Source organism: Saimiri boliviensis, chromosome 1 (genome assembly GCF_048565385.1).
Source record: "Saimiri boliviensis isolate mSaiBol1 chromosome 1, mSaiBol1.pri, whole genome shotgun sequence".
NCBI classification, from domain to species: Eukaryota; Metazoa; Chordata; class Mammalia; order Primates; family Cebidae; genus Saimiri; species Saimiri boliviensis.
The window spans coordinates 72,907,320-72,928,433 of NC_133449.1; the positions used below are offsets into that span (position 1 = coordinate 72,907,320).

General features: G+C 41.5%; 1 long non-coding RNA gene and 1 pseudogene across 4 annotated transcripts in view; one reads left to right on the forward strand and one right to left on the reverse strand.

Annotated features, from left to right (window-relative positions):
* Positions 1-21,114, forward strand: part of LOC104650542 (uncharacterized) — an 88,233-nt gene that overhangs the window by 6,164 nt on the left and 60,955 nt on the right. The window lies entirely within an intron of this gene.
* Positions 18,951-20,542, reverse strand: LOC141584545 (NADH dehydrogenase [ubiquinone] iron-sulfur protein 5-like; annotated as a pseudogene).

Consider the following 21,114-nt stretch of genomic DNA (forward strand, 5'->3'; position numbering starts at 1 on the left):
GACTAGTATAGCCATTATGGAAAACAGTATGGAAGTTCCTCAAAAAATTAGAGATGAAACTATCAGATGATCCAGCAATCCCTGGATGTATATTCAAAGGATATGAAATCAGTATGTTGAAGAGATATCTGCACTCCCATGTTCGTTGCTGCACTATTCACAATAGCCAAGATACGAAAACAACCTCACTGTCCATCAAAGGAAGAATGGATAAAGAAAATATGGTAACCACAATGGAATATGATTCAGCCTTTAAAAAGAAGGAAATCCTGTCATTTACAATAACGTGGCTCAATCTGAAGGATATTTTGTTAAGCCAGGCACAGAAAGGCAAACCATATGATCTCACTTGTATGTGGATTTATTCTACAAAGTAGAACTCACTGAAACAGAAAGTAGAAAGGTAGTTAGTAGAGGGTGGCGATTGGGGGGATTGAAGATATGTTGGTCAAAGGAAAAATTTCAATTAGGAGGAATAAGTTCAAGAGATCTATTGTACATGATGGTGGCTGTAGATAATAACAATATATTGCATACTTGAAAGTTGCTGAGAGAGTAGTTTTAAAGAGTTCTCACCACAAAAAATAAGTATTTGTGGCAATGTGTATGTTAAATAGTTTAGCCATTCTACAGTGTATACATATATCAAAACATCATGTTTTACACCATAAATACATGTAATTTATAAAATAAAAGGAAGTTATTTTGGCATGATTTAATCATGTTCTTAAAACCATGACTGCATCAGCCATCATGAAAGAGACTCAGTTTCCCTCATTAAAGAATGGCTTTAGATTTTTTTACTGACAGATTGATAATAATAGTTTTATTCCTATCTTGTCAAAGCGGCTGCCACTCCCAATATACTTATGTATCCAAGAATAGTGTATTGTACTCACATGCCAGCTCCTGCTAGCAAAGAGGCTGTGTCAGCTCTATCTTCATGTCTGACGACCATTACATATTTTTCACATTATTTCACTAGAGTCACCAGGAACATCACTAGAATCACAGAGCAGGAATTATTTTCTGCCATGAATGGATGGAAAAAAGAAAATTACATCCTTCATCACAGGCAAATTTGGATTCTGGAGTACTTTTTACTTTTTCTAAGAGACATCAGATAGTTTAACTAACAATTATATTTAAAAAGGTTGAATGCTAGTTTAGTTCTTTCCGTATCAGCAAAACACAACTTCGTAGGAAGTACAATGTGATTTTTTTTTAAAAAAGAATATTTGCTCTCCAAATAGATCTGAGTACTTAGCAAACAGAGCAAGAGAAGAGAAGATCCAAAGTAACAAATAAATTCTTTTTCTTCTGTGGTGAACAACTTAATATACAGTGGCATACTGGTATCAAAGTACTGATGACTTTGTAATTGGTAATCCTTTCCCTAGATTCCCCTCAGTCTCATCCCTACCAATCAAAGAGAGAGAGAGAGAGAGAGAGAGAGAGAGAGAGAGAGAAAGAGAGAGAGAGAGAGAGAGAGAGAGAGAGAAAGAGAGAGAGAGAGAGAGAGAGAGAGAGAGAGAAAGAAAGAAAGAAAAGGGGCCATAGAAATGCCCCTAGAACCAAAAGGTCGGGCACAGACTCAGATAAACAATTTGAGTCAATACTAAAAAAGGAATTTGGTCAGAATGGGAATAAAAGTCAGAATGAAACTGAAGTAAGATGTCTGTCTCTATAGTTTTAGAGACTAGCTAAAGATATAATAATTGACATTTTCTTTGTAGAGGGGTCTGGTGAAATAAGAGCACTGAAGAAGACAAGCTAGAAGATGGGAACACCAGTTAGTTTGGTGTCTGTGTTTTGTGGGTGGCAGTTCTAAGGCTAGGGATTTAATTCAACAACACAACCAGATGTTTACATAGTTTCTTACTAAGAATAAATCACTCTGTAAGGCTCAAAAAGAGTGAACACAAAACTGGGGAGTAAGAATTACTTGAGCAGCTGATAAAATGCATATTCCTGAGCCTGGAGCAGGGCCTTGGAACCTGCATTTCAACAAGCCAGTCCCTCCCTGACTCTATTATTCAATCAAGAAGAATGTAAAAGGGCATTGAATTAACAGAGTTCAACATTAAAGACCAAAACAAGATCTAGAGCTAGGCCTTTAAAAACTGCCAATCAAGTCCTTCCAACTAAGTGCAATACTAAGAGGTGAGAAGCTGGTGGAATTAGACGAGAGGCGGATTGGATAGGGTGGAAAAGAAATGGGTATCAATTAGTATGAGTTATAGTTCTCACAAGAATTTATTGTGCTTTGCATAAGAATTCACTGAAGTGGACTAAAGTGTATTTGGGGAAAAAGATATGGACTCCTGAAAAGGTAACTAATCTTACAAGTAGAACTCAGAGCTCAGGCTTAACTCTCATCTGAGTCACCTAGAAAGAATTTGAAAAGGCCAGATTCCAGGGCTCTACCCTGGAAATTTTGTTTCTGTACTCTAGGGTAGGATCCAAGCATTTATATGTATTTTATTCTTCCAGTTAATAGGTTAATGAGATATAACAACCAAATGCAATGAAATCTGGATTAAAAGAAAACCAAAGTACAATAGTGAGACAATTAAGGAAAATCTTGTGTGGACTACATGCTGAACTCCATGTTGAGTTCTTTTCAGGGGTGACAATGGTGTTCTGGATAGTAAGACAATAGCCTCGTTCTTGACAGACCATGAATAAATATTTAGGGGTGAGGTGTCATGGTGCCTGCATACCATTTTTGGGTAGCTTGGCAAAGAGGAAATGTGTAAAAATATAAAGAGAATGATGCAGTGGGAAGGTAAGATGTTAATACCTGTTAAAACTAGATGAGGATATATGGGTGTTGTTTTGTTCTTGAAACTTTTCAGTAGATTTAAAAATTTTCAAAATTATTGTTATTATTATTATTATTATTATTTTGAGATGGAACCTCGCTCGGTTGCCCAGGCTGGAATCCAGTGGCGCAATCTTGGCTCACTGCAACCTTCGCCTCCTGGGTTCAAGCAGTTCTCCTGCCTCAGCTTCCCAGTAGCTGGGATTACAGTTGCCCACCACCATACCCGGCTAATTTTTTTCAATTTTTAGTGACACAGGTTTCACCATGTTGGCCAGGATGGTCTCAAACACCTTACATCAAATGATTTGGCTGCTTCAGCCTCCCAAAGTGCTGGGATTACAGTTGTGAGCCATTACGCCCAGTCTTATTATTATTTTTGAGATGGAGTCTCACTGTGTCACCCAGGCTGGAGTGTAGTGGCGTGATTTCAATTCACTTCAACCTCTGCTTCCCAGGTTTAAGCAGTTCTCAGTACTCAGCCTCCTGAGTAGCTGGGACTACAGGTGCCTACCACTACACTCTGCTAATTTTTGTATTTTTAGTAGAGACGGGGTTTCATCATGTTGGCCAGGCTGGTTTCAAACCCCTGACCTCAGGTGATCTACCCGTCTTGACCTCCCAAAGTGCTAGGATTACAGGTGTAAGACACCATGCCTGGCCAAAAATTTTCTAAACTATAAAACATTAATTGTTTTTACAGGAGAGAATAATGATGGAGCAAAAGACTCCAATTGATTTTGTTGCACAGCAGAGTTGTGCAATTTTAGTAGAAAGTTAAGTATCACAGAAGCTTGGAGCAGTGAGAGGTCACGGGGGCCCAGAACTGTGGTTTGCCATTTGTTTTCTGCAGGGGCACACATGACAAATGATGCTTACACACAGTGCCTACAGCCACGGGTGGACCCAGGTTTAGAGGTAATTCCTGGTTACTGACCTGTAACACAACAGATTTTCTTTCCTCTTCTTAAGAAAGAATGTTGGCTGGCAAGAAAGGGATGTTATCATAGGGATAACTTTGAATTCATTCAAGTTCATTTAAAAAATAATAATGTCTTAACTTCTGTACATTTGTATGGGAGAAATTTGAAAATTCAATAAATCATTCCAAAGTACAAAGAAAATATAGATCCTTTGCTACCTGTAACTGATCCAATCTTTGTCATGAGCGGTCATAGCCCTGGGTCATTGACGGAAGAGAACGACTTTAACCCTCTACTGAATATAGTGGAAATCTTTTCCTGCTTCAAGAGCCTCACGTGAATAATTCTGAGTCTTTTGGCAAATACACAGTGTTTTAGACTTCCTATCAAGTGGCTCTACAATGATGGGATTATAGAAAGTTCTAAGGACAGTTACAATTTTTTTAAAATTGAGAAAGAAGAGTGCTTCACTTGTAAGACAAATGCATGGATATTGTGATAGATTATGAAAATAGTCCCATTTGTCACCACTTCCTGTGTCCTGACCTTTTGTCATGTTGCTTTTCAGGGCCCTCCAATTCTGAATCTGGGCTCATCCATGTGCTTCTCTTTGGTCACTGGATATGGCTGACCTGAGACAGGCAGAGATTTGAAATGGGCTTACACATTGAGCTTTTCTCTTGTGCCTGTGCATTGCTGTAAGACCAGGTCTGTACTAGCCTGATGGAGGATGAGAGACACCTGGAGCATGACTGAGTCCTCCAGCCATCATAGTAGAGGTCATTCTGGACCAGTGACCAACCAGTCAGGCCTTGGATATGGGAGCAAGCCCAGCCAAGATCAGCAGAGCTGTCTAGTTCCCACCCCCACCCCACCACCTCCTGAAACAGGAGCAAGAAACATTTATTGTGTATGCCACAGAGGCTTCATGGATTTTTTCAAAACTGTATTGGTCCAAGTTCTCCAAGAAGCAGATGCCAGCTAGGTGCCGTGGTTCATGCCTGCCTATAATTTCAGCACTTTGGTAGGCTGAGGCGGCAGGATCACTTGAGCTCAGGAGTTCAAGACCAGCCTGGGCAACATAGGGAGACCTTGTTTCTAAAAAAAAAAAAAAAGCTGGATGTGATGATGCATGCCTATAGTCCCACCTACTAGGGAGGCTGAGGAGGGAGGATTACTTGAGCCCAGAAGGTTGAGGCTGCAGTGAGCCGTGTTTGTGCCACTACACTCCGGCCTGGGAAATAGAGTGAGACCCTGTTTAAAAAAAAACAGAAACAAACAAGAAGAAGTGAATGCCAAGATAGAATAAAATATACAAGGGATTTTATTAGGGGACATTCTTGTATGGATTAAAATAGAGAGGGAGCTCTGGGTTAGAAGAGCTGTCAGAAAGCAATGCAAGTCTGACCCCGGGTGAAGAAAGGAGAGAAAGAAGGTAAATGGAAATGTTCTAGATTGTCCTACAGTCACAGGAAGGTGTAGCAAAGCTATTGAGGAGCCTCAAGTGAAAGCCACCTATCAGAGGATTCTTGAGCCTCCTAGGAATAGCAGCATCCTCATTGCATTCAGCCATTGGCTGGGAGCAGCCTGTGGGAGGCATGGCCTTGACACAAACATGGCAGTGGATTTCAGACCACACTAATTGGTGAATTAGACTAATTAGTCTGCAAGGTCTTTATCATGGCTGCCGCAGTTACACTGCATTATGGGAAGACAACTGATACATAAAGAGACTACTTACTCTAGAAGATTCTTAATATGAGCAGTACTGCTGCCTAAAGGACATTTTGGAAGTATCTGGGGGTATCTCTTAGCTGTCATATGTTTGAAGGCCAGCAATGCTAGATGTCCTGCAATACAGTGGACCATCCTGAACAACAAATCTTTCTGTGTCCTGCGCGAGTTTCCAATGTCCTGTATGGAATCCACAAGGGAAATAATCTGTTGAAAATTATCTGAGCCAATAATCTGATAGTGTTTGCTGTTGTTGTTGTTTTTGAGATGGAGTCTTGCTTTGTCACCAGGCTTGGAGTGCAGTGGTGCAATCTCGGCTCACTGCAACCTCCGTCTCCTGGGTTCAAACAATTCTCCTCCCTCAGCCTCCCAAGTAGTTGGGATGACAGGCACTCACCATCATACTCAGCTAATTTTTTTGTGTGTTTTTAGAGACGGATATTCACCATGTTGGCCAGAATAGTCCCGATCTCTTGACCTTATGATCTGCCTGCCTCAGCCTCCCAAAGTGCTGGGATTACAGGCGTGAGCCACTGTGCCCAGCCTGATTCTGTTTTATACAGAAACATCAAATATTTCTTGCTTAATATGAATATGCACTGAATTTCTAAGATTGCAATCGCTGTGCATATTGAAAAAAGAGTGCTTTGTTTGAAACTTTATTAAGTGTTGGTTACGTATTTTAAGGAATCATGCCAGTAAGCATCACTGCTTGTGATGTATGAGTCACCAATGCAGTGCTGCTGGGACAATCTGCATTTGTGACTGTGGCCACCATGTGCAATGTGCAGCATCTGGCTCTTTTGTTTATTTGCTTGTTTGTTTTTTGAGACAGAGTCTTGCTCTGTCACCCAAGCTTGAGTGCAGTGGCACAATCTTGGCTCACTGCAACCTCTGCTTCCCTGGTTCAAGTAATTCTCCTGCCTCAGCCTCCCAAGTAGCTGGGATTACAGTCACCCACTCGTACCCCCAGCTAATTTTTTTTGTAGAGACAGGATTTTGCCATGTTGGCCAGGCTGGTCTCAAGCTCCTGACCTCAGGTGATCCGCCTGCCTCAGCCTCCCAAAGTGATAGGATTACAGGCATGAGACACAGTGCCTGGCCTGGGTCTTGTGTTAAATTGCCCTGCGTGATCATTCCTGGGCACTGACAATGAAACAAATTTCATTATAATGATTTTCTTGAAATTATGTGGTCTGTAGGCTGTTTTACTCAAGAACTTCATTTTAGGATGAAAGAAGGTTCTACGTCTCCAATGCACAGAACTACTCCTGTAGAATGGGGGGTCAAAAAGCTATATAAGGATTATAAAAGAGAAGAGAAATGGACACACATGTTCATAGCAGCATTAGTCACAATAGCCAAAAAGTGGAGGCAACCCAGGTGTCTGCTGACAGATGAATGGAAAAACAAAATGATCTGTACACACTCCTTCCTCAGGAGCCCAGGCTCACACCGAGCTTTACCCTTCATTGGAAGACTGAGCACCAGATGTGTAGGAGGTGTCCAAGCATCAGCCCTGCAAAGCCTGTCCTCTGAAGTCCTGGTTTCCAGTAACACCACCTCTTCCCTTTCATTCCCCAGTCCTAGAGGAGGTAGCTTCTCCCTTCGGTTATTAGTATCTGATTTGCCTCAGCATTCTCTTTTTGTTTTTCTCCCCAGATACCTAACACCATTGTAATCAATTACCTATATTATATCTCTTCTGTTGGAAATTCCTAGTGTGGTTTCTGTTTTCCTTACTGGACACTGACCAATGAAATCCCTTAAAAATACACATTTCTCTGTCAACAAAGTGGTGTAGTAGTGATGTTGCGTCTACCTGGACTCATAGGGCAGAATCTCATGCGGATCCTCATAGCAGTTAGATTTCAGTCTCTATTTTCTTCTAAAAGGAACAGGAGCTCTTTGTTTTTTGTTTGTTTATTTTATTTGTTGGGTTTTTGTTGTTGTTTTTCTGACAGAGAGTCTTGCTTTGTCACCTAGGCTAGAGTGCAGTAGTGCGATCTCAGCTCATTCCAACCTCCACCTCCTGGGTTCAAGTGATTCTCGTACCTCAGCCTCCTGAGTAGCTGGGATTATAGGTACTCACCACCATGCCTGGCTAATTTTTGTATTTTTAGTAGAGACAGCGTTTACCATGTTGACCAGGCTGGTTTTGAATGCCTGACCTCAAGTGATCCACCTACCTTGGCCTCCCAAAGTCCTGGGATTATAGGCTTGAGCCACTGAATCTGGCTGACAAGGGCTCTTTGGAGAGTAAATGAGTCTGGTTTATAGGTTTACAAGCTAATTTTATATTAATGAAAACATTAGTAACATCTAGCATTCTCCATACACAATAGCACTCCATGGATGAGGAAAACCCACCCAGCCATCCTCCTCATGATGGGATGGGGAAGGCACCTAGGTGACCCTGTCATGATGTAGGCCCCTCGGGCACTTACTGCTCCATCTCTGGGGTCTGCCTCAGGACTAATGTTCAGCCCCTCCTGGTTGTCCATAGCTGTCACTGAAAGATTGTCCAGTCCTTCATCCTGATGGATGGATGTCTTTTCTGATTGGCTGGAACCAAACTAATTACTAGACATTTTAAATATCATTGGTTATTTTGGATTATGGTCATATTCTATGACATTTCCTTTGGTCTCAAAGTCAACACATGCTGAAGTTCTTTATCCTGACTTGAGGAATCCTCTAGAAAGCCAACTCTCCCACACCCCTGTGTCTGCTCATGATTGTATGGGAACTTCTCGATCCCCTGCCCTTCTGGGTATCACTGAACCAACAGTGAGATCCTTTTTGACGGGACTCTGTTTCATTCACCTTGCAAGTTGCTGGAGGCATTGTAGCTACTCCTGTATGATATAGAGGTTTGTTGAACAGTGAAGCAGTGGTGCAGCTGTTTTTTGAATGGTGTAGCAGTGTAGAGTAGTGGTTTGTGCAATGATACGGCAGTGCGGAATAGAGTGACTGGCATAGCAGTATGGTTTTGTGGTTTGTTGAATGATGTAGCAGTATGGTGCAGAGGTTTACTGAGTGGCGCAGCAGTATGATTTAGAGGTTTTTTGAATGGCTTAGCTGTATGGCATAGTTTGTTGAAAGGTGCAGCAGAATGGAGTAGTGGTTTGTTGAATGGTGCATCAGTCTGATATACAGGTTTATTGAATGGTGTAGCAGTATGGCATGGTGGGTTTTTGAATGGCTCTGTAGTATGAAGTGGGAAGTCAGATGTGTTTATATCTCTTTTTTGCCATTTATGAGCCTTGTGATCTTGAGCAGTTTACTTAATCTTTCTCTGCCTCTATTTATATTCTATAAAACGGAGGTAACAACCTCATAGTTTTGCTGAGAATCAAATGAATGGTGTGCATAAAATAATTACCACCGCTCCTGATACATTACAAAATGCTTAATGAACATGAACTGAAACAATAATTGTATAACAAACTTTTGTTATTGTTGTGTGTGGTCTAGTTCAGTTACTTTAGCTGATGTGTCAGAATAAGGAAAAAACACACTCCAAGCTCTACTTCCATCTAAGGAAGAATTTGAATTCTTGTTCACTCTATGTTTGAATAATGGAAGGAAAAATCCAAGGAAAACCTTGCCGTGCCACAGGGGGAAGGTTGGGCATTTTGTGGTGAATTTTTCAGCTCAAATTCTCGTTTTCTTTTTTCCTTTCTCTTGCTCTCTGGTGCAGCTTTTCTGTATTCTTGCTGCTGTCGACGAGCGCTGAGGAGTAAGTCACCATCTGTAAGAAGGCACTTGTAAATGAGATGGAGTTAGAAAATCCAAGTGGCACTTTGAAAGGTTATTGCTAGTTAACAGGAAAAGGAATGGGCATTCATGCCTGCTTGGCAGCCAATTTTGGCCCTTGGCAAGCATCCATTGTGAGTTTGGCAAGTGGCCAAAGTGGGCAGGTCATCCTGGCTCCCCTCCGCCCCACACCCTCCTCCCATGTCCAGGGCCAGTGTGAAGGTCACATGTCTTTCTTTAGAATTATCCCTGTGTTTAGGTTGCCTGTGTCCAAGCTAACTGGGGAGACTGACTGTTGGAACTGGAACAAGATCCTCACCTTGACACGAAAGACAAAGGACCTCACTTAGCAGGAATCAGGAATGGTTAAATCTGCATAGGAGGCAAGATCAGTATTACCAGTGATGCCATGTTGATAGTAGGTACCATGATAATGACGTGATGAGAATGGCACTTTACTTCTGTGGTTTTCCCTCCCCAAAACCCATCACCCTGTCTATTCATGAGAAAAACAGCAGACAAATCCCAATAGAGGGACATCCTACAAAATATATGACTGGGACTCCTCAAAGCTCTCAGCGCCATTGAAAGGAAGGAAAGTCTGAGAAACTGTCAGAGCCAAGAGTAACCTAAGGAGATATGATGACGAATATTCTGTGGCTTCCTGAATGGGATCCTAGAACAGAAAAGGACATGAGGAAAAAACTAAGAGAATCTGAATAAAGTGTGGACTTTAGTTAATAATAATAAGGCATTGGTTCATTAATTCTGACAAATGTACCATGATAACAGAAGATGTTAATAATAGGTAAAAATGGACCGGGCACGGTGGCTCAAGCCTGTAATCCCAGCACTTTGGGAGGCCGAGACGGGTGGATCACGAGGTCAAGAGATCGAGACCATCCTGGTCAACATGGTGAAACCCCGTCTCTACTAAAAATACAAAAGTTAGCTGGGCATGGTAGCATGTGCCTGTAATCCCAGCTACTCGGGATGCTGAGGCAGGAGAATTGCTTGAACCCAGGAGACGGAGGTTGCGGTGAGCCGAGATCGCGCCATTGCACTCCAGCCTGGGTAACAAGAGTGAAACTCCGTCTCAAAAAAAAAAAAAAATAAAAATAAAAAAATAATAATAATAATAGGGGAAAATGGATGTGGGAATATAAGAGCTCTTTGTATTATCGCCATAATTTTTATCTAAGTCTAAGGTGATTCTAAAATTAAAATGTTTATTTTTAAAACTCTGCGTAAAACAGGCCTGCAGTATACCTTAGCCTCTTAACCCATGTTGTCTCCAGGAATTGGAAAGGGGTGGTGGTGGGGAGCTGCTATTTTGAGGCCCTACTGTGTGCAGGGTTAGGGGCTGGAGAGATTGAGGAGACTGAAAGGGGCATGCTTGCCCTCACAGCATTTAGAGTCCATCGGGGAATGGCTTTTGATACTTCTATGTTATTTGAATTTTTCTCCCAGGAACACAACCTACTTTCAAAATCTGACTTTTTATGAATAAAAAAGTACAACATAAAGCTAAATACAAGTGAGAAAGAGCAGATTTTCCTTATAAATGTTAATGTGGATCCGGTATGGTGGCTCACATCTATAATCCCAGCACTTTACGATGCTGAGGTGGGAAGATTGCTAGAGCCCAGGAGTTTGAGACCAGCCTGGGCAACTTAGGGAGATCTCATCTCTACAAAAATAAAAAATTAGCTAGGCATGATGGTGCACGCCTATAGTCCCAGCTACTCAGGAGGCTGAGATGGGAAAATGGCTTGAGCCCAGGAGTTTGATGCTACAGTGAGCCATGATCAAGCCACTGCACTACAGCCTGAGTGACAGAGTGAGACCATGTCAGAAGGAAAGGGAGAGAAAGAGAGGGGAGGGGAAGGAAAAGGAGAAAAGCACAGGGCCCCAAAAATTAAAATTAAAAAGAAAAATCAGTGGATTTCCTTGGACACATTGATACCTATTCTTGGACTGTGGTTTTAAAAACACTTTTTAGGTCTAGACTAGACCTCTGTCAGTTTGGAATGGTGTTTCCCAAATTTACTTAACCTCGACCATAGAATACATTAAAAAAAATAAAATATTGATAGAACATCAGCAGATATGTATATGCTATAATGCAAACTTATATTAAGTTCATACAGATTAATTTCCTTAAGAAAAAAAATTCAATCAAAACAAGTTTAATTTCACATGTTCTTATACAACTTTTAAAATGAGTCTTTAATATATTTTGTGTCTTTTATATATTTCTTAAATGTTTTGTGTCTTTTTGAAATCACTTATCTTCATGTTGGAAACAGCATCACTGGCTGAGAGGAGTAGCAGGCACAGCTTTGGATCTGTGCTTTCAGTGCAGCGTGTTGGGGGAAAAGTCCACTTTACCCAGATACACTGTAGCCAAGGGGTCAGGAATGCAAGCTGTCTGCTGTGTGATGTTTGTGCCATCTTAAGTTAGGCAACTTCAAATGGTGTTCATTGTTTCATTTTGGGCAATTTACAACTAGATTTTTTTTTTTTCCTGTCAGAAAATTCAAGCTCAATTGCTCATCTCCACTTTAAAGTATTCTTTTTTTTTTTTTTTTTTTTTTTTTTTTTTTTTTTGAGACAGAGTATCACTTTGTCACCCAGGCTGGAGTGCAGTGGCATGATCTTGGCTCACTGCAACCTCCACCTCCCCAGTTTAAGTAATTCTCATGCCTCAGCCTCCCGAGTAGCTGGGATTACGGGTGCCTGCCAGTATGCCCACCTAATTTTTTGTATTTTTAGTAGAGATAGGGTTTTGCCATGTTGGCCAGGCTGGTCTTGAACTCCTGACCTTGTGATTTGTCTGCCTCAGTTTCCCAAAGTGTCGGGATTACAGGCATGAGCCACTGTGTTTGGTTGGCCTACTTTAAAGTTTTTCTATATTTGCATTTGTTTCAGATGTCATCTAGCATCTAAAGACCCTTCTTCTAATTTAAAGCTTTCTTATTTTAGCCACAGATCTAAGGAGAACAAGTTAGTGTCATATGTTTGTTTAGTATTCAATATACATTGCTTGGTATCACGAACAGATGCTAAAATTACATCACGAGGTACAAAATACATTAGAATTGCATTTGGCTGCATGTAACAGGGATCTGACACCAATGGCTTTAAATAGGGGTGTTTGTTTTCCTCTGATAAAAAATTTGTAGGTGAGCAATCCAAGGCTGATGCAGTGACTCTATGATGTCATGAATGACCTCAGCTTCACCTAGATCCCTTCATCTGCCTCCCTGAGTTACTATCCTTAGCATGTAAGGCTTTTGTCCTCATGGTCACCAGGTGGCTACTACACCTCCAGGTGTCGAGTCTGCATGTCAAGCAGGAGGAAGGAGGACATGGGTAAGAGGCAAAGTGTGCCTTTCTCGTCCACCAGGGAAACAACATCTCTCTGAAAGCCAACTTAGGAGATGTCCTCATACATCTCACTGAGCTAAATGCTGTCCACTACTGGCTGCAAAGGAGCTGAGAAAAAGCAGGTCTTATAGCTGGTCCCATGGGCACCCTGAACCAAATTGTGGTTCTATTGTAAAGGAAGGCAGAGAGAGTGAATGCTGTGTAGGTGCCTCTCAGGGCCGGCTGCCATCAACTTACAAGTCAGCTGGTAAACACTGCTCTTTCCTCGAAGTACAGAGCAAACATCCTGCAGAGATTGTTCCAGCTCTTTCTGGTAAAGGCAAATTACTGCATAATTAAAATAACAATAATAATATTTGTCACATGTGTGCTTTTCTGGAATAAATTTTGGTAGGGAAAAATGGCATTGGCATCTGTTATTTTCATGGAACATGTATTAAATTTCTTCAGAGTACAGTTTAGGAAACTCTGGCTTAAGTCGTAGAAATAACCTATTCCAAATGACAGCTGTATTTTATATTAAGAAAATCCAAAACTTACTTAAAGATTTCTTTAAATGATATACTCTTTTAAATTAAAAAATCTAACTTAACTTTAAATTTAAAGTTAATCTAACTTAACTTTAAATTTTAAAATCTGTTTATAGGCTGTGTGCTCACACCTGTAATCCCAGAACTTGGGGAGGCCAAGGCAGGTGGATCGCTTGAGGTTGGGAGTTTGAAATGCCTGGACAACATGGCGAAACCCCCTCTCTGCTAAAAATACAAAAATTAGCTGGGTGTGGTGGTGCACACCTGTAGACCCAGTACTCAGGAGGCTAAAGCAGGAGAATCTCTTGAACCCGGGAGGTGGAGGTTGCTGTGAGCTGAGATCATGTCACTGCACTCCAGCCTGGGTGACAGAGCAAGACACCATCTCAAAAAAAGAAAAAGAAAAATCTATTTATCTATCTCAGTACCAAACGTGTTGTATTTTACTTAGGGATACTAATTTTCATTTCCAAATTCCAAATGGGTAAGTAGTAACAAATTGTACACTTTCTGGATAACTCTTCTAAAAATAAAAATGATAATTTGTTCACCTGAATCTTTTTAGTAACTGCTTCACAGTTTTGGCATTCTCATATGGTTTCAACAGCATGTGATTTGACATGAAAACAAAAATGGCATCTTGGAATGTATTTATTTACCTTGGTACCAACCTAGGTTTACACATGAAGGCCTCTCCCTGCCACCATTAGAATTTTTACTCATCTACAACTGGTCCACATCTGGAGTGAAATTAATCCTCTTTCCTGCACTCAATTCTAAATGAATTATTTTTAAAGAGAAAGTATCTCACTGTGCACAGGCCAGGCTAGAGTGCAGTGGTGAGATCATAACTCATTGAAGCCTTGAACCTGGGCTCAAGCAATTTCCCCTGCAACCTCAGCCTCCCAAGTAGCTAGGGTTACAGGTGAGCACCACCATACCTGGCTAATTAAAATTTTTTTTTTTTGGTAAGACAGGGTTCTTACTATGTTGCCCAGGCTGGCCTTGAACTCCTTCTTGGCCTCATGCAATCCTCCAGCCTCGGCCTCCCAGTGTTGGGATTATAGGCATGAGCCACCACGCCCAGCTGACTTCATTTTTAAGTGTAAAAATACTTACCAAAATAATATAAGCTTATTGTAAAAAAAAAAAAAAAAGCATCACAAACATTTATGTCTCAACTAGCACAAATTCCTTCTCATAATTATTAACATTATATTCTTGCAGAATTTTTCTATATATATATATGATATGTAGAAATGTATACATAAAAGACATTGTCAGCTGTCTACATAACATCTACCTTTGCTCTTTTCTAAACAACCCCATCTTGTTCAGAAATTCCAAGCTACTCCTGTGCCAGAGAAAGAGCCCACAATGCAATTCTGGCCTCTCTTCCTCTGCTGGATGTCACCTTATTTGAAGTGGACACTTAGAACCATAACAGCCATCTGTGTCTGTGAGGGAATGAGCCAGAGAACTAAGCTGACATGTTGAATATGGATTTCTTTAGGGGCATGATGGCAAACGTCCTCATTGTTTAAGTCAAATAAGCCAAGGTTTTCTGTGTTTTGCACCTAAAAAAAAATCTTAATTGATAGAATATTTTTGTCATTATTATAAAAGCAGAATGTCATTGTCTAGGCTGATCACCTTGTCCCTGTTTGCATGGGGCTTTTCAGGTCTCAAAACTGATAATATCCCAGGCACCCTGTTAGTCCCTAGAAAACTTGGACCATTTCTTGCCCCTAATTATAGATAATTCTGCAACTTTTATTTCACTTAATACACCTTGCATGTCTTTTCATATTAATATATAAAGACCCATAGTGTTAATTTGGGGCTTTATAGAATTCCTTTGGATGGGTCATTTCACTAATGTACCTTTTTTTTTTTTTTTTTTTTTTTTTCTGAGACAGAATCTCGCTCTGTCATCCAGCCTGGAGTACAGTAGTGTGATCTCGGCTCACTGCAAACTCTGCCTCCTGGGTTCAAACAATTCTCCTATCTTAGCATCCCGAGTAGCTGGGACTACAGGTGCCCACCACCATGCCCAGCTAATTTTTGTATTTTTAGTAGAGATGGGATTTCATCATATTGGTCAGGCTGGTCTCCAACTCCTGACCTCAGATAATTCACCTGCCTCAGCCTCCCAAAGTGCTGGGATTACAGAAGTGAGCCACCGTGCCCAGCCTCATTCATATCCTTTTAAATTAAGTTAACCTATTCTTTTTGTCAGAAATATTTTTCCCTATTGGTTTTAAAATAAGAGTTAGTATAAGCACTCAGATCTCAACTCTTTTCTTTTTATATTTAATATTTTATAATAAAGTGATCTTTGAGTAGGAACACATAAAATAAACAAAACCCCTCAGAGGCTCTGTCTTGTGTTTCAACACGCAGCGTCCTCCTCACCCTCCCTTGGTAGAGTGGTTCTGTGCCTTCCCTCCACCTTCGTTCCAGCTATCACTTTCCCTTTCATTTTTATTTTTATTTTTTTTATTTTATTGCATTTTAGGTTTTGGGGTACATGTGAAGAACATGCAAGTTTGTTGCATAGGTACACACATGGCAGTGTGGTTTGCTGCCTTCCTTCCCCTCACCTGTATCTGTCATTTCTCCCCATGCTATCTCTTCCCACCTCCCCACCCCCCGTCCCTCCCCCATTTCCCCCCAACGGACCCCAGTGTGTAGTGCTCCCCTCCCTGTGTCCATGTGTTCTCATTGTTCAACACCCGCCTATGAGTGAGAACATGCGGTGTTTGATTTTCTGCTCTTGTGTCAGTTTGCTGAGAATGATGGTTTCCAGGTTCATCCATGTCCCTACAAAGGACGTGAACTCATCGTTTTTGATGGCTGCGTAATATTCCATGGTGTATATGTACCACATTTTCCCTATCCAGTCTATCATCAATGGGCATTTGGGTTGGTTCCAGGTCTTTGCTATTGTAAACAGTGCTGCAATGAACATTCGTGTGCATGTGTCCTTATAGTAGAATGATTTATAATCCTTTGGATATATACCCAGTAATGGGATTGCTGGGTCAAATGGGATTTCTATTTTTAGGTCATTGAGGAGTTCTATCCTCAGGGACTTTGGGTTTGAAGGAAGAATTTGCCGATGCCACACCACAAAGAGTCTCCAGGCCTGCATCTCACTCCAAACAAATGTTTTCAGTCTTTAGACTGGAAATCAATTTTCTGTGATCTAGGTGTTACCTAATTTTGAAGCATCAAGCATCAGAGCACACCAATTTTCTGCGGAATGATTGGTTCTAGAACATTTTGTTCTGTGTCAGAAAATTGTCAGACTTACCCATGAGAGACAACTTTGTTTTGGCAAGTTGAATAATATATCAGTTAGGATCATTTTTATCATAAAAAATAGAAAACCCATTGCAGGTTGGCTTAAGGTAAGAATTTTTACTGTGTCTCATGACAAGATGTCTGGGGTGAAGGTCGTCCTGGGCTTAGCGCAGAAGTTCAGTGATACTAGAAGGATGTCGGTTCTCTCGATCTTTCTGCCCTGCTATGTTCAGTGATTGGCTCTTGGTTATCAGATGGCTGCAGCATCACATTCTCATAGAATGGCATCCCCACACAGAAAAAGGAACTGTGCTTATCATTTGTTCCCTTTTAAAAGTGAGGAAACTCTTCCCCAAGATCCTCTTCCAGACTTCTCTCTATCTCATTTGCCCCACTCACACCCATGTCTTTATCCAAATAATCACTCAGAAATCCAGGAATAAAACAGTTATAATAGGCTCAGGCCAATCAAGAAACACCCTCTGCCTCCCTTAAGGAACACCAGAACATGGTGCCTGGGAGAGGGGAACAAAACCAAGTGGCTGCGAGAGAAGTGCCAGGTGAGGGTGAGGATGGGGCTGTTGGGTAAGCAACCAACAGCTATTGCCAGTGGGACAGCTCCCCAAACTCTACCCGGTTATATAATTGCAAACTCTCTCAAGTTGTGTTTCAGTTACATTATGGCTTACGGTCTTGGTTTAAATGGGGTAACTAGGAGTTTTTTTTTTATTGTTGTTGTTATATTATTTTGCCTTGATTGTTGACTTTTTAAAGGAAAACCATGCTAATTAGCAGCAGCAGCCATCCAAACCTCGGCTTCCTTATCTGTAAAAGGAGCTTAGCAAACCTCTGCTCTGAGGGTTCCGAGAGGACTGGAAAGGATACATAAAAGCTGTTAGGACAGTTCCGGACACTTGGTGAGCATCGAGTAAATATTTGTTATGCAAATTTTTGATACAAGTCCAAAATAAATGATCTGGTTTCCTAACCTGCACCATTCAGATAAAAATAACAGATTACTGTATAATGGTTTACAGGCATCTCATTGTTTTAAAGTTCATTCTGAAAGATGGCTGGCAAATACACCTCCTGTAAATCAAAACTAGTTCACAGACACCTAAAAGGATGAGTGCGGCCGGGTTCTAACGCAGGTTGCATTCCTGTTCCTTTCCACTTTGCTTCACTGTATTTTCTTTTCTTTTCTTTTTTGAGACAGAGTCTTGCTCTGTCACCAGACTGGAGTGCATGGTGTGATCTTGGCTCACTGCAAACTCCACCTCCCTGGTTCAAGCAATTCCCCTGCCATAGCCTCCTGAGGACCTGGGATTACAGGCATGCACCACCATGCCCTGCTAATCTTTTTGTATTTTTAATAGAGATGGGGTTTCACCATGTTGGCCAGACTGATCTCGAACTCCTGACTTCAGGCAATCTGCCTGCCTTGGCCTCCCAAAATGCTGGGATTACAGGCATGAGCCACTGTGCCCAGCCTATATTTTCTTTTTCTTAAAAAAAGAAAAAATTATTTGTAGAGGCAGGGTCTCACTACGTTGCCCAGGATGGTTCTTGAACTCCTGGGCTCAAGTGATCCTCCTGCCTTGGCCTCCCAGAGTCCTAGGATTACAGGCATGACCCATCATGCCTGGCCTGCTTCACAGTATTTTCTAGTTTTTTCCTTTTAAATAAAAAATGCACCTTAACATGCTTATCCTAAGAAGGGGACTATGGCAGTCTGCATAATAGTCCCTCAAATATGTTTAAGTCCTAATCCCAAGAACCTGTGACTATGTTAGCTCATATGACAAACAAGAATGAAGGCTGTGGGTGAAACTAGGTTGTTAGTCAACTTACCTTAAAAGGGGGAGCATAGACTGGGTCTTCCAAGTAAGCCCAGTGCATTCACCAGGGTGTTAAATGAGGGAGAAGGAGGCAGAAGAGTGAATGTCGGAGTGATGTGATGGGAGGAAGACTTGACTGGTCATTGTTGGCTTTGAAGCTGGAAAGGGGCCACGGGCCAAGAAACATGGGGACCTCCAGGAGCTGCAAAAGATAAGCAGATGGATTCTTCCCTAGAGCCTCTAGAAAGAAACACAGCCCTGCCCATGCCTTTATTTTAGCTCAGTGAGACCTGTTTTGGACTTCTGACTTCTAGAACTGTAAGATAAGAACCTTGTGTTGTTTTGAGCCTGTAAGTTTAGTGTGAGTTTTTCTTACAGCCACAATAGTAAACGAATGCAGGGAAAGAATAAAGAATGTAATTTCAACTCAGGCAAACATGACATTTAAGAACCCCAAATACCCTTTTGCGTCAAACCTTGCCAAACAAAAAGGCAAATATCGAACAGCTGAAACACTTGTCGCACTGCTGTGATTATGGGGGTGGAATGGGGATCAAACCTCCCTTCTGCATCAGGATGCAGTGTCTGTTGTGGTCTTGAAAATACGTCTACAATGAAAAGGCATAAATAGGATGTCATGATTTTATTGAAATCTGGCCACACGATGGGGTAAAAGCTGGGGATATTGGCCAGATTGCTTAAAAGAAGCAGAAAATATTAACATTAACTGGTGCACATCAGCATGGGAGGAAACAGTAAAATGGTAAGCAAAAACAAAGGAAAAGAATGTCTGAACAAATGCTATTTTGGAGCCATTTAGTTTCAGGGAAAATAGGCTTGCTATCTCACCTGCTGTATTTATGGCATGGACATTCCAGGTGATGATGCACTCACATCAAAAAGGAGCTGAATAGGTTTCTTACGGTATATTTAAGATGGCAAGAGAATAGGCAAGACATTTCCAGAATGATTTACTTTTAAGCTTTAGGGCTTTAAAGGGAGTAAAACCTCAGTTTTTCAAATTACATCTCACATCACAACCCCCCCTCCAAGTCAGAGACAAAGGGGGCTTGCTAGGGTTGGGTTTGTGATCCCACACATCAGTGGTTCAGTCTAGTTTGGGGTTGAGGCTTAGTCAAGTTCTGGCTTCCATCCCTGTGTTCTGTGCTCTGTGGGCCTCCCAGACACTTGTGTGGCTGCCTGGCCCAGGTCAATGGACTCTGTCCAGAGGCGGGGGACTTAGTGCAGGAAGAGAAGAATGCTTCATATTTTGCTCCTGTCATCTAAAGTGTTACCATTAGTAATTCAGACTTCTCTGGTAATAGGATGTGATTCCAAGCAGAGTGTTATGTTGACCAGGCCTTATATTTCTTTACTTAGCAGTTGTAAATGTCAATGGGATTTTTAGCTGATGGGTATTTTTGTTTGTTTGAGGCAGGATCTCACTCTGTCACCCAGGCTGGAGTGCAGTGGCAAGATCTTGGTTCACTGCAACCTCTGTCCCCAGGTTCAAGCTGGATAGGCCAGGTTTTCGCATCGCAGACAAGAAGCATGGGACAGGCTGTGCTGGGGCCAAGCGGAGCCAGTGAAGAGGAGGCCATGCACTGGTTCCAGCAGAAGTGTGATGGGACTATTCTTCCTGGCAAATAAGTTCTCATTTCTTTTATTTTTATATTTTTTTTTAGGATGGAGCAATACTTTATTTACACACTTTGACAAGGAGGTTTTCCATAAACCTCCTTGTCAGTGGAGGACAGAGAACGTGAAAATCAGCTTCCAGGTATCATTAGCTGTGTCTTCTGCTCAGGGCCGAGGCTCCCCCTTGCCCATGTGGTGAGGTGGAGGATGTACTTCCCTTCTTTTATCAGTTTATCCCGTTGCTTTCAGATGGTGTTAATATGTTTCATCATTTTCTCCTGACCTATACACTCTAGGAAATCATCATATTCTATCTTACACTCTTTCTCTGTCCAGGTAGAACCGATTCCGTGTGCACATTCTATCCATTCTTTTTCAAAAGCATGGCATCAAGCAGGAAACGTATAGGGCTGTTTAGCACTTTGGATTGTCCACCATTGATCTAGGTTAAGGCCGAACCTTTTCTGCAAGTCCAAGAAAGGCATGGTGATCCGATGCTCGTGCCCTTGTTTCTTCTCTGACCTCTGCTTCAGGATGACTAGCTTGCGACGCAGACCATAAGTTCCCATTTCTACCCAAAAAGCCAGTAAAAAGTTTTCAGTGGGGAGGCAGGGGGAAAGAAAAAGAAACATAAACTTTAATTCACAGGGCAAGATCATTTTTTTTTTCTTTCAGAAAGGGTCTCACTCTCGCCCAGGCTGGAGTGCAGTGGTGCAATGTTGGCTCACTGCAATCTCAGCCTCTTGGACTCCAGTGATTCTCCCACCTCAGTCTCCTGAGTAGCTGGGACTACAGGTGCCCACCACCACGCCTGGCTAATTTTTTATATATTTTTTGTAGAGATGGGGTTTCACCATGTTGCCCAGGCTGGTCTCGAACTCCTGGGCTCAAGTGATCCTCCTGCCTTGCTCTCACAAAATGCAGAGATTAGGCATGAGCCACCATGGCTGGTCTATAATTTTATTTTGGACTCTAGTTCCCATTAAATGTTCATTTAAAATTTTGGACCTTGGGTTCATTGGACTGAATTAAATGAGTTAACTTTTAGGACTTTAATTTTCCCTTGGGCATTTGATAACAGCAGGGATGTTTGTATTCAAATTTAGGATCTCTCTATTTGTTAGAATTTTTTTATTGGAGCATCTTTTTGTTGTAATTTAATTTATTGCAGA